General features: G+C 46.7%; 1 pseudogene; it reads right to left on the reverse strand.

Moving 5' to 3' along the window:
- Positions 1-13008: 13008 nt before the first annotated feature.
- On the reverse strand, positions 13009-13125 carry LOC126215562 (5S ribosomal RNA; annotated as a pseudogene).
- Between the last annotated feature and the right edge of the window lie 1398 nt (positions 13126-14523).

A 14523-nucleotide genomic window follows, 5' to 3' on the forward strand; every position in this document is an offset into this window, starting at 1 on the left:
CTGCATTTCGTCGACACTCGCCATAGATGAGTATCATCTCCGCCTTTTTAGAGTTCGAATACACCATGGTCACAGTTCCTACAGCACTACACTATCACAGACGTCTGGTAACACGGTATACTACAGTTGGTCTGCGTGCGGAGACATATGCAGAATAACAATAGCAGCAAGCGCTACATGCGGACACTGCGACAGCTAGACCAAACCACAACAGTGCACTATAGCCACACTCGTAAACACGTTCGTCACCGTAAACATGTCCCTGCAGATGCTGCTCGCCGACCATGGCCCGTGTTTGTTACAACACGAAACTGAACGTCGGAGGTTTCAAGAGTCAACTTTAGGTTACAATATCTCCGGATGTAATTAACATTTTACAATGCAACAAACGGCACTGATTACGTATTTGTTTATATGTTTAGATGTGCTAACAAAACTAACGTGGTTCCATTTAAAAAAACGTAGGTTTGTGTTAAAAAACATACTTCCGTGCATTTTTGTATGGTTTGTATTAAACAATTACACTAGCCCCTCTCCTCACGTTCGGTCTGTGGAATCGATTCGTCAGTATTTGATGTGGTTTACGAAATACATCCAACGTTAACGTTAGGTGACTCACCCTGTATATGTGTGGGAGTCGGTTGTATAAAATCAGCGTAGTGCTACGTCCCAAAAATACGTTCGATGCGCGAATTATAAATTTCTGAAGTAGGGCAATCCAACCACCGGATCGCATTCGACACAAAGGAAATCCTATTACAGGATCGAAAAAAAAAAAAGAAATCCATTAAATTCCGTGTATGTGAAGTTACGATAAATTGAATATTTTCGATGTGCAACTCCCACTATACAATGCTATTCTCTCATTGGCTTTTCCGTGTAATTTCCGGCGCGGTTCTCACCTCGCTACCTGCGACGGTCGTTCTCTGCAGCACGGGAATCCAGGACACGTTCACCTTGAAGTTTTCTTCGTTCCTGTTGAAGCTATTCTCATGTTTGTGTATTTCTATACTTTCTCTGCCCAAGTGGGTGTAATACACGGAAGAGCCAAAGAAACTGGTACACCTGCCTAATATCGTGTAGGGCCCCCGCGAGCATGCAGAAGTGCCGCAAAACGACGTGGCATGGCCTCGACTAATGTCTGAAGCAGTACTGGAGGGAATCGACAACATACCCCTGCAGGGCTGTCCATAAATCCGTAAGAGTACGAGGGGTGGAGATCTCTTGTGAACAACACGTTGCAAGGCATCCCAGATATGCTTAATAATCTTTATGTCTAGGGAGTTTAGTGGCCAGCGGAAGTATTTAAACTCAGAAGAGTGTTCCTGGATCACTGTGAAACAATTCTGGGCGTGGGGTTTCGGACTGTCCTGCTGCAATTACCCAAGTCCGTCGGAATGCATAATGGGCACGAATGGATGCTGGTGATGAGACAGGATGCTTCTGCATCTAAATCTACATATCTACATTTACATATAGTCTCCGCTAGCCACCAAGCGGTGAGTGGCGGAGGGCACAATTTGCGCCAAAGTCATAACCCCCCCCCCCCACCCCTCTCTGTTACACTCGTGGATCGCGCGAGGGAAAAACGACTGTCTGAACGCCTCAGTACGAGCTCCAACTTCCCTTATCTTTGAATGGTGATCATTGTGCGATTTGAAAGTTGGTGATAGTAATATATGCTCTACATCCCCGGCGAAGATCAGATTTCGGGATTTAGTGAGCAGCCCCTTTCGTTTATCGCGTCGTCAATCTCCACGTGCCGGCCGGTGTGGCCGAGCGCTTCTAGGCGCTTCAGTCTGGAACCGCGCGACCGCTACGGTCGCAGGTTCGAATCCTGCCTCGGGCATGGATATGTGTGATGTCCTTAGGTTGGTTGGGTTTACGTAACTCTAAGTTCTAGGGGACTGATGACCGCAGAAGTTAAGTCCCATAGTGCTCAGAGACATTTGAACCATTTTCTATCTGCAAGTGTATCCCACTTCAAACTTTCTATGAGATTTGTAGCGCTCTCACGATGGCTAAATGTACAAGTCACGAATCTTGCCGCTCTTCTTTGGACCGTCTCAATCTCTTGAATGAGACCCAGCTGGTAAGGGTCCCATACAAACAATACTCCTGGACGAACTAACGTATTGTAAGCAATTTCCTTTGTTGAAGGACTGCATCGCTTCAGGATTCTACCAATAAACCGTAATCTAGAGTTCGCCTTGCTTAAGTACGTGTCACCTGTGAGAGTCGTATCTAGACGTATCAGGGGTCCCATATCACTACAACTCCACACGCCCCACACCATTACAGAGCCTCCACTACCTTGAACAGTCTCCTGCTGACATTCGGGGTTCATGGATTCACGAAGTTGTTTCCATACCCGTAGACGTCCATCCGCTAGATACAATTTGAAACGAGACTCGTCCGACCAGGCAACATGTTTCGAGTCATCAACAGTCTTATGTTGGCGTTGACGAGCCCAGGCGAGGCGTCAAGTTTGTGTCACCAAGAGAGGGACTTCGGCTCCGTAGGCTCATATCGATGATCTTTTGCTGAATGGTTTTCACGCTGACACTTGCTCATGGCCCGGCATTGAAATCTGCAGCAATTTGCGGAAGGGTTGCACTTCTGTCACGTTGAACGATTCGCTTCAGTTGGTCCCGTTCTTGCGGGATCTTTTCCCGGCCGCAGCAATGTCGGAGATTTAATGTTTTAGCGAATTCCTGATTTCACGGTACACTCTTGAAACGGTCGTACAGGAAAATCCCCACTTCTTTGCTTCCTCGAGTTCCTGTTCAAAATGGCTCTGAGCACTATGGGACTTAACTTCTGAGGTCATCAGTCTCCTAGAACTTAGAACCACTTAAACCTAACTGACCTAAGGACATCACACACATCCATGCCCTAGGGGACTGATGATCTCAGATGTCCCATAGTGCTCAGAGCCATTTTTTTTCAAAACTCCATATCTCAGACAGAAGGCATTTTGGCAACGTCCACCGGTCCTTCACAATATATGGTCAAGTGTACTCGATCGTGCAGTTTTTCACAGTATGCAAAAATCTTAGTGTTGTCATTTATCCCCATGTTTCATTTTCCATTTGCCTTTCTCTTACAATTTTTAGTTGATCATAGTCTTTCCAAAAGTATACCACCATTTACAACTAAGAGAGAAGTCATTCTGCAGTCATGGACTGTGCAGCTGGTCCCTGCAGAGGTTCGAGTCCTCCCTCGGGCATGGGTGTGTGTGTTTGTCCTTACGATAATTTAGGTTAAGTAGTGTGTAAGCTTAGGGACTGATGACCTTAGCAGTTAAGTCCCATAAGGTTTCACATACATTTTATTGAGATGTCATTGCACCTCACGAGTGTCTCTTTGTGTAGATATAGTAATTTGCAGCTTTAGAATAGCGGCGCGCAAGATAGAGCAGTACTGGAATGCCTTATCCAGATTTGCGCAGAACAGAGGTAACGACTAAATATTTTGACTTTTTTTTGTTTTTATTCAATCAGGGCCAACTTACGTCATTCAGAGACACTTAGATTTTCTATATTGTGTGTCACTTTTAGTTCTGGGATCTGGAATCACTTTTTCAAAACTAATTATCTTAGGTCTTATGCCAGTTCATTATTCAGGCAGTTTATACTGTTCAAAATTCTTGCAGTCGCATTGTTAACTTCTACAGTATGAACGAATTCCCTTTACATTACGATAATTAATTATTATTACAATCCAACTCTGAATTCACATTAGGACAGTACAAGTTTCATTACGACATTTCATTTACACTATGTGATCAAACTCATTTACAAAGTAATGATAAACGCTAAGTATCCGGACACATGGCTGAAAATGACTGCCGGCCGTGGTGGTCTAGCGGTTCTAGGCGCGCAGTCCGGAACCACGCAACTGCTACGGTCGCAGGTTCGCATCCTGCCTCGGGCATGGATGTGTGTCATGTCCTTAGGTTAGTTAGGTTTAAGTAGTTCTAAGTTCTAGGGGACTGATGACCACAGATGTTAACTCTCATAGTGCTCAGAGCCATTTTTTTTTTTTTTTTGAAAATTACTTACAAGTTCGTGGCGCCCTCCATCGCTAATCCCCGAATTCAATATGCTGTTGGCCCACCCTCAGCCTTGATGACAACTTCCCCTCTCGCAGGCATACGTTCAATTTGGTGCTGGAAGGTTTCTTGGGGAATGGTAGCCCATTCTTCACGGAGTGTGTACGGAGGAGAGGCATCGATATCGGCTGTGATGCTTGGGACGAAGTGTCCTATAGGATTCAGGTAAAAACTCTGTGCAGGCCAGTCCATTACAGGGATGTTATTGTAGTGCAACCACTCCGCCACAGCCCGTGCATTATGAACAGGTTGAAACGTCCCCTTTTAATAATTTTTCTCGACTGTGCTTAAACTGACACACAATATTTATAGCGCAACGCAACCTGACTTTCAAAATTCCCTACAAAAGAATGGCCCTGACTAACATTAAACTATACCTTTCACAAATCACTTACCTCACAAAAATCTTCGCTGCTCAAGCTACTGCAATACAGCGAGCGCCACTACTGCCAGCTAAATAAAAGATTCAAACTATGGAAGGCACTAACTACTGATAGGGATAGTTAGCAAATGAAAGATATTAATAGAGAACAAAGAATGTATTTACCTTGATATCATCATATATATAGCAGTTCATTGCAAATTACAAAACTCCGCCATCTCTCTCCCCACATCCACCACTGCTGGCGGCTCACCTCCAACTGCGCAACGCTACGCGCTGTTCACAGCCAGCTGCCTAACACTACAATGGCGAGTATTACAACAATGCAAACTGGCCACAGGCTGCACACAGCACAGCCAGTGATTTTCATACAGAGGTGGCGTTACCAATAAAAAAACCTAAACAGCCTACTTACAAGGTGCTCGATCGTGTTGAAAGATGCAGTCGCCACCCCCAAATTTCTCTTCGACAGTGGGAAGCAAGAAGGTGCTTAAAACATAAGTGTAGACCTGTGCTGTGATAGTGCCACGCAAAACAGCAAGGGGTACAAGGCCCCCCCTCCCCCCCCCCCCCCTGAAAAACACGACCATACCATCGCCTACGAATTTCACTGTTGGCACTACACAAAAAATGGTTCAAATGGCTCTGAGCACTATGGGACTCAACTGCTGTGGTTATCAGTCCCCTAGAACTTAGAACTACTTAAACCTAACTAACCTAAGGACATCACACACATCCATGCCCGAGGCAGGATTCGAACCTGCGACCGTAGCAGTCCCACGGTTCCGGACTGCGCGCCTAGAGGCACTACACATCATAGCAGATGACGTTCACCGGGCATTCGCCATATCCACAACCTGCCATCGGATCGCCACATTGTGTACCGTGATTCGTCACTCCACACAACGTTTTTCCACTGTTCAGTGTTTACACTCCTTACACCAAGCGAGGCGTCGTTTGGTATTTACCGGCCTTGATGTTTGGCTCATGAGAAGCCGCTCGACCATGAAATCCAGGTTTTCTGGCCTCCCGCCTAACTGTCATAGTACTTGCAGTGGATCCTGATGCATTCTGGAATTCCTGAGTGATGGTCTGGATAGATGTGTGCCTATTACAGATTACGATCCTCTTCAACTGTCTGCGGTCCCTGACAGTCAACAGACGAGGTCGGCCTGTACACTTTTGTGCTGTGCGTGTCCCTTCACGTGTCACTATCACATCGGGAACAGAGGACCTAGGGATGTTTAGGAGTGTGGAAATCTCGTGTACAGACGTATGACACAAGTGACACCCAATCACCTGACCACGTTCGAAGTCCGTGTGTTCGGCGGAGCGCCCCAATCTGCTCTATCACGATGTCTAATGACTACTGACGTCCCTGGTATGGAGTACCTGGCAGTAGGTGGCAGCACAATGCACCTAATATCAAAAATGTATGTTTTTGGGGGTGTCCGGTACTTTTGATCACATAGCGTATTAATACAGCTCAGATCTTATTATCAGAAATAGAGCTACCACTGATATTAGTTTTATTAACACTACTTGCCCTTCCAATTGCAACACCAAGAAGAAATGCAGATGATAAACGGGTATTCATTGGACAAATATATTATACTACAACTGACATGTGATTACATTTCCACACAATTTGGGTGCATAGATACTGAGAAATCAGTACCCAGAACAACCACCTCTGGCCGTAATAACGGCCTTGATACGACTGAGCATTGAGTCAAACAGAGCTTAGATGGCGTGTACAGGTACAGCTGCCCATGCAGCTTCAACACGATACCACAGTTCATCAAGAGTAGTGACTGGCGTATTGTGATGAGCCAGTTTCTCGGCCACCATTGACCAGACGTTTTCAATTGGTGAGAGATCTGGAGTATGTGCTGGCCAGGGCAGCAGACGAACATTTTCTGTATCCAGAAAGGCCCGTACAGGACCTGCAACATGCGGACGTGCATTATCCTGCTGAAATGTAGGGTTTCGCAGGGATCGAATGAAGGGTAGAGCCACGGGTCGTAACACATCTGAAATGTAACGTCCACTGTTAAAAGTGCTGTCAATGCGAACAAGAGGTGACCGAGACGTGTAACCAATGGCACCCCATACCATCACACCGGGTGATACGCCAGTATGGCGATGACGAATACACGCTTCCAATGTGCGTTCACCGCGATGTCGCCAAACACTGCTGCAACCATCAGGATGCTGTAAACAGAACCTGGATTCATCCGAAAAAATGACGTTTTGCCATTCGTGCATCCAGGTTCGTCGTCGAGTACACCATCGTATGCGCTCCGGTCTGTGATGCAGCGTCAAGGGTAACCGCAGACGAGGTCTTCGAGCTGATAGTCCACGCTGCTGCAAACGTCGTCGAACTGTTCTTGCAGATGGTTCTTGTCTTGCAAACGTCCCAATCACTGAGGGATCGAGACGTGGCTTCACGATCCGTTACAGCCATGCAGATAAGATGCCTGTCATCTCGGCTGCTAGTGATATGAGGCCGTTGGGATCCAGCACGGCGTTCCGTATTACCCTCCTGAACCCACCTATTCCATATTCTGCTAACAGTCATTGGATCTCGACCAACGCGAGCAGCAATGTCGCGATACGATAAACCGCAATCGCGATAGGCTACAGTTCGACCTTTTTCAAAGTCGGAAATCGTGATGGTACGCATTTCTCCTCCTTACACGAGGCATCAGAAGAGGCAACGCCAGTCAACTGCTGTTTGTGTATGACAAATCTGTTGGAAACTTTGCTCATGTCAGCACGTAGTACGTGTCGACACCGGCGCCAACCTTGTGTGAATGCTCTGAAAAGCTAATCATTTGCATATGACAGCATGTTCTTCCTGTCGGTGAAATTTCGCGTCTGTAGCACGCCATCTTCGTGGTGTAGCAATTTTAATGGCCAGTAGAGTACAAATAAAGAATAAAGCGTACAGCGCTGAGGAGTGGATGCAACAACAGAGAGATGGCTAAGGCGGCTGCCGCTATGCGGTGATCGGTAGAGCAGTGGCGACACAGTAGGGGCCCGGCCCAGCTGCCGTCGGCCGGCTGTCGGTGTTTACGGCGCGTTGTGCGCCGCAGTGCGGACGCAGCCGCCGGCGCCGCGACGGCCGGACGCCCGCGGAGGAGCGTCGCCAGCCACGCCGACGCCGACGCCGGCCGCCGACGCCGCTCTGCCGGTGGCCGACCGCCAGCCGGGCCGCAGCTAACACCTGTCTCTCCCGCTACTCCTACAGTACTCACGTAGCCAGCCTTGTAGCAGTGTAAACAATATTATCAACACAATTTTAAAGATGACTGTCAGCAGCAACTGTAAATAAATTTTCAGCGCACACTGAACTGCCAAAGAAACTGGTACGCCTGCCTAGTGTCGCGTAGCCCCTCCCCCCCCCCCCCCTCCCCTGCGCCACCAAACTACAGGTGTGATGACATACATGGTGTAGTGTTGGCAGAAGAGCCAACACCGTGTTGCTAGAGGAGGCCGAAATGCACGCGTTTAATTACACGCAGACTGGCGTGAGGTCTGGAACAGTTAAGGGAATTTTTAGTAGCAAATAAAGTACGTAGTTGATGTAATACTTAACTTTAATCCATAACTGTAGAACATCGGTCTGACGGTACAATAATAAGAAGCTCAATATAAATTGGTAATGGCGCCTTGCAAGGTCGTAGCAAATGACGTAGCTGAAGGCTATGCTAACTATCGTCTCGGCAAATGAGAGCGTAATTTGTCAGTGAACCACTGCTATGAACGTCGGCTGTACAACTGGGGCGAGTGCTAGTAAGTCTCTCTAGACCTGCCGAGTGGCGGCGCTCGGTCTGCGATCACTGACAGTGGCGACACGCGGGTCTGACGTACACTAATGGACCGCGGCCGATTTAAAGGCTACCACCTAGCAAGCGTGATGTCTGGCGGTGACACCACAAAATCGGTTGGAAACTTTTCTCATGTCAGCACATTGTGGGTGTCACCACCGGCGCCAACCTTGTGTGAATGGCTCAAATGGCTCTGAGCACTATGGGACTTAACATCTGTGGTCATCAGTCCCCTAGAACTTAGAACTAATTAAACCTAACTAATCTAAGGACATCACACACATCCATGTCCGAGGCAGGATTCGAACCTGCGACCGTAGCGGTCACGCGGTTCCAGACTGAACAGCCTAGAGCCGCACGGCCACACCGGCCGGCTTTGTGAATGCTCTGAAAAGCTAATCATTTGCATATCGCAGCATCTCCTTCCTGTCGGTTAAATTTCGCGTCTGTAGCACATCATCTTCGTGGTGCAGCAATTTTAATAGCCAGTAGTGTATTTACATAACTTTCACTCTGTACTTCCGGGATGTGACGTGCTAAAGATTTTCACCACTAATCTGTACCGGGTTGGTGAATGACCTCTGGGAGGGCTGCTGGAACTCGCCATAATTCGGTTCCTCTTTAACACGTGGACCTCACAAACGGAGCGGCAGACTCGCGCGTGTCCCGAGAAAAGAGCGGCAGTCCGTCTGCGGGCGAGATACGGCGTTTGCGGCGCGCAGCGGACAAAAGCGGGAAAGGTGTGAAAGTGAGATATGCGGCCAGCCGTCCCGGGACAATGGCGGCGGTGCGGGCCTTACTGTGGAGCGTGGGCCAGAGACCACCGCCGAGAGACCACAGTAACTCAGGCCAAACGGCGCCGGCGCCGCTTTTGGGAGGCAGTGTGTGCGATTTAACGCCCGGTCGCACAGATAACGTACACCCCGCGACTGTGAGCCGGGGTTAGCCGCATTCTCCCGAAGTGGGCAGCGCTAATGCGTGGCAAACGCGGAGTCTGAGCGAGTTCACGCGGGAAACAGGGAGTATAAAACTAGTTACCGTTATCGAATGTCTGTACGTAAAAGGTTCCAGAGATATTACTAAATATGAAAATTATCGATGTTCCTCAGGGCATTGTTTTTGGACCACTTTTATTTTGCAGTAAATATAGGCTAAATAGTGGTAGTAATGGGATGGTTGTGTTTGACATTCAACAACGCAGATAAGGCACGTGTCATGCTGGACTCTGAATTTTCAGTACGGACCAGGCATCAGTGCAGATTGTTTACAAGTAGTGCACACTTAATATTTGCATTCAGAGGCCGAGGTCAACGTGCAATGCGAGACCTAACAGCCAAAGAGGGCAGATTGTGGGGGCCCTATTAGCTGGAGCATCAGTAACTAAGACAGCCAACTTATTGGACGTTTCAAGAGCAACTGTTTGTCACAGACTACAAAAGACATGGAAAGACATCATAGTGTAAACGTGGGCCAGCGATCACCGCCGAGAGACCACAGTAACTCAGGCGAAACGGCGCCGCCGTCGCTTTTGGGAGGCAGTGTGTGCGATTTAACGCCCTGTCCCACAGAAAACGTACACCCTGCGAGTGTGGGCCGGACCTGGCCGCGTTCTCCCAAAGTCGGCAGCGCTAGTGCATGGCAAATGCGGAGTCTGAGCGACTTTACGAGGGAAAATTTGTGTATAAAACTTGTGAGTTACCGTTATCGAAGCAGTCCGTACGTAACAGGTTCCAGAGATATTATTAAAAATGAAAATTATCGATGTTCCTCAGGGCATTGTTTTTGGACCACTTTTATTTTGCAGTAAATGTACAGGGGATAGGCGAAATAATGTGAACAGTGATAGTAATAGGATTGTCGTCTTTGACGGTCAACAATGCAGGTAAAGTACGTGTCATGCTGGTCTGTACATTTTCAGTACAGGCTACACATCAGTGCAGGTTGTTTACAAGTAGTGCACACTTGATATTTGCTTTCAGAGGCCGAGGTCGACTTGCAATGAAAGACCTAACACAGTTCCAAAGAGGGCAGATTGTGGGGAACCGATTAGCTGGAGTATCAGTAACCAAGATAGCCAAGTTATTGGATGTTTCAAGAGCAACTCTTTGTCACAGCCTACAAAAAACATGGAAAGACATCATAGTGTAAACGTGGGCCAGCGGCCACCGTCGAGAGAACACACTAATTCAGGCCAAACGGCGCCGGCGGCGCTTTTGTGAGGCAATGTGTGCGTTTAGCACCCGGTCGCACAGATAACGTACACCCTGCTATTGTGAGCCGGAGCTAGCCGCGTTCTCCCGAAGTCGGCAGCGCTAATGCGTGGCAAACGCGGAGTCTGAGCGACTTTACGTGGAAAACTGGGAGTATAAAAGTTGTCAGTTACCGTTATAGAAACAGTCTATACGTAACAGGTTCCAGAAATATTATTAAAAAATGAAAATTATCGATGTTCCTCAGGGCATTGTTTTTGGACCACTTTTATTTTGCAGTAAATGTACAGAGGACAGGCGAAATAATGTGAACAGTGGTAGTAATGGGATGGTCGTGTTTGACGGTCAACAATGCAGGTAAGGAACGTGTCATGCTGGACTGTGAATGTCCAGTACGGACTAGGCATCAGTGCAGGTTGTTTACAAGTAGTTCACACTTCATATTTGCATTCAGAGGCCGAGGTCGACGTGCAATGCCAGACCTAACAGTGTTCCAAAGAGGGCAGATTGTGGGGGCCCTATTAGCTGGAACTTAAGTCACCAAGACAGCCAACTTACTGAATGAAACTTCCAGGCAGATTAAAACTGTGCCAGACCGAGATTCAAGTTCGGGACCTTTGCGTTACGCGGGGAACTGATCCGCCAACTGAGCTACCCATGCACGACTCACGATCCGTCCTCACAGCTTTACTTCCGCCAGTGCCTCGTCTCCTTATTCTGGAAACTTACTGAACGTTTCAAGAGCAACTGTTTCAGCAGTCATGACAGCCTACACAAAACATGGAAAGACATCATTGTGTGAAGATAATAAATTAAAACTACGTCCGAACTGGTCTTGGAAGGCCCAACGGAACCGACCGACCGCCGTGTCATCCTCAGTCTACAGGCGTCACTGGATGCAGATATGGAGGGGCATGTGGTCAGCACACCGCTCTCCCGGCCGTATGTCGGTTTACGAGATCGAAGCCGCTACTTCTCAATCAAGTAGCTCCTCAGTTTGCCTTAAGGGGCTCCGGAACGCCCTATACTTGCAATGTCAAAATAACGCTTATGAATTACATCTTTCCTCACAAAGTATTTGAGGTAGGAAGTTGAACTTGTTACAGATTATTTATTGTAATATGGGCTACAACTTAACACAGGGATTTTACAAAATTTTAGTTCAGTTATTAAAGATGATTTTTTTTCAATTGTAATGAAAATTCACAACATTTTTTTGCAATTTTTTATTTATATATTCAAAAATATACAGTTTTTTGGAAAAAGGCTGTGTTAAATTATGCAGAAGGTACTGTGTAACATTTACTGAAAGTTTGAAACAAATATGTTTGGAAGATCCTTAGAAAACATGTTATTAGTATGAGAAAATAAAAGTTTTGGGAATCGAGCGACAAAGATTGGATTAACTTTTTAGTGCATTCCAGGTTCTTAGGATGGATTATCTTCATCCTCTGCAAACTCCTCCTCCAGCTTCCTCTTGTTCCTCCTCCTGTTTACTCTTGCTTGTATTTCTAGACTCTTTACAGCCCTGTCTGCAGCCCGAAGGCGTTCCTTGTCTAAAGCAAGCATCGCTTGTACCATGTTAGAACCTATCTTCATTCCCATATTTCTAAATACCTTGCACCTTACAATGTTGCCATCATTGAAAGTCGCAACAGCATCATACACACCAAAGTGAAGTGTTTCTATTCCAACAAATACAGTCTTGGGGATTCTCGACCATATAACACTATCTACACTTTCATTGGGGTTTTGAGTTTTTCCGTGAATACACTTTTTCAACAGTTCAGGTGCTGCTAAGTCTCTGAAAATAGGTTTTATCACCTCCATTATTGCATGAGGCAGACTATGCTTATGAGTGTACACTTCACCAGTTAGCAATCCTTTGTTATATTTACACCAACTGTCTTCTTCTTTGGGACACAAGGTATGTTGGGGATTTTCATCGTCTTTATTGTTTACAGTAATAACACATACCTTTGGCTTTCCAACATTTCTCCTTTTCTTAAAAGCCTTCAGAGGATTTCTAATAACTTTACTTTTACTCATTATTATACTTCAACAAAACAGAGACTCAAGAAACAGAATTAATTACGAATATTTTCGAGATAACGACAGAGTAAATAAACATGAAACAATCGACAATCACACCAGCGATATATATTGAACCATCACAGGTTAGCCACAACACATACTTTATCTCACATCACTAAAATGTACCTGATGAACACGGACGTTAATAATAACACAATTCGACAGCAGTTTAACAGCGCCACAGTGGGTCACGCCCATGTAGAACACATTTAAAAAAAAATTTAAAAATAGTTGTAGTCTTCGGAATTGAATAAATTATATATCTATTAAAAGGTAATAGTCTGCAGATTCAGAAAACGCAAAAAAGTAAAAATTGAACTTTTCATGATTTTGAGCCTTTCCGGAGCCCCTTAAAAGGGCTGAGTGCACCCCGCTTGCCAACAGCGCTCGGCAGACGAATGGTCAGCCATCCGAGTGCTAGCCCAGCCCGACAGCGCTTAACTTAGGTGATCTGACGGGAACCCGTGTTTCCACTGCGGCAAGGCAGTTGGCCGTTTAAAGACAACAGGCGCCCAAATCGAAACTAAATGACAGACGTCACGAATTGTGCCAAAACAACAGAAAACTACGGAGGCTATCTTCGAGAGCACGCATCTACCGACACTGTCCGCCGAGAACTCCATAAAGCGAATATTCATGGTCGAGCTGCTATACCGAAACCATCAGTCACGACAACGAACGCAAAGAAGCGTAAAACATGATGTCAGGAGCATAAATCCTGGACGGATGATCAGTGGAATCACATCGATGGTCCGACGAATCAACGTTTTCGTTACTTCCATCACCAGGCCGGTTTTATGTCTGGAGCCCGCATCTCGTGGTCGTGCGGTAGCGTTCTCGCTTCCCACGCCCGGGTTCCCGGGTTCGATTCCCGGCGGGGTCAGGGATTTTCTCTGTCTCGTGATGGCTGGGTGTTGTGTGCTGTCCTTAGGTTAGTTAGGTTTAAGTAGTTCTAAGTTCTAGGGGACTTATGACCACAGCAGTTGAGTCCCATAGTGCTCAGAGCCATTTGAACCATTTTTTTATGTCTGGAGAACGCCAAAAGAAGCCTTCAATCTTGTTTGATTCCAGTGGTTAAGTATGGGGGTGGAAGTGTGATGGTGTGTGCAGCCATATCATGTTATTTTGCTGGTCTCAACATTACTCTCTAAGGCCGTGTTACAGCCAACAGGTGATCAGGTGCACCTTATGATACAAATGTCGTTTCCCAACAATGACGCCATATTTCAGGACGATAATGCACCTGTTCGCACAGCCAGGACAGTACAATCGTGGTATGAGGAGCATGCAGCTGAACTGCAGCGTCTTCCCTGGCTACCACAGTCTCCAGACTCGGACCCTCGTGGGCGGTTTGGAGCACAGACTCCGGAGCAGATTCCCGCCTCCGTCGTAACTACAGGAGTTAGAAGAGAGTCACTGGAGACTATACAATCAATATATGCCAGTATTCCAAGAAGAATAGCAGCTGTATTACGGGCCAATGGGGATCCAACCCCTGATTAATAAACCATCCCCATGTAAGTACGCGTGTTCACATTATTTTGCGTATACCCTGTACCTTGGTGTGCAAAATTGTAGCAACAAACCTAAATCTTTCCGTTCGAGCTCTGATTTCTTTTATACACTCCTGGAAATTGAAATAAGAACACCGTGAATTCATTGTCCCAGGAAGGGGAAACTTTATTGACACATTCCTGGGGTCAGATACATCACATGATCACACTGACAGAACCACAGGCACATAGACACAGGCAACAGAGCATGCACAATGTCGGCACTAGTACAGTGTATATCCACCTTTCGCAGCAATGCAGGCTGCTATTCTCCCATGGAGACGATCGTAGAGATGCTGGATGTAGTCCTGTGGAACGGCTTGCCATGCCATTTCCA

The sequence above is a fragment of the Schistocerca nitens genome, chromosome 12 (assembly GCF_023898315.1).
Source record: "Schistocerca nitens isolate TAMUIC-IGC-003100 chromosome 12, iqSchNite1.1, whole genome shotgun sequence".
Classification (NCBI taxonomy): domain Eukaryota; kingdom Metazoa; phylum Arthropoda; class Insecta; order Orthoptera; family Acrididae; genus Schistocerca; species Schistocerca nitens.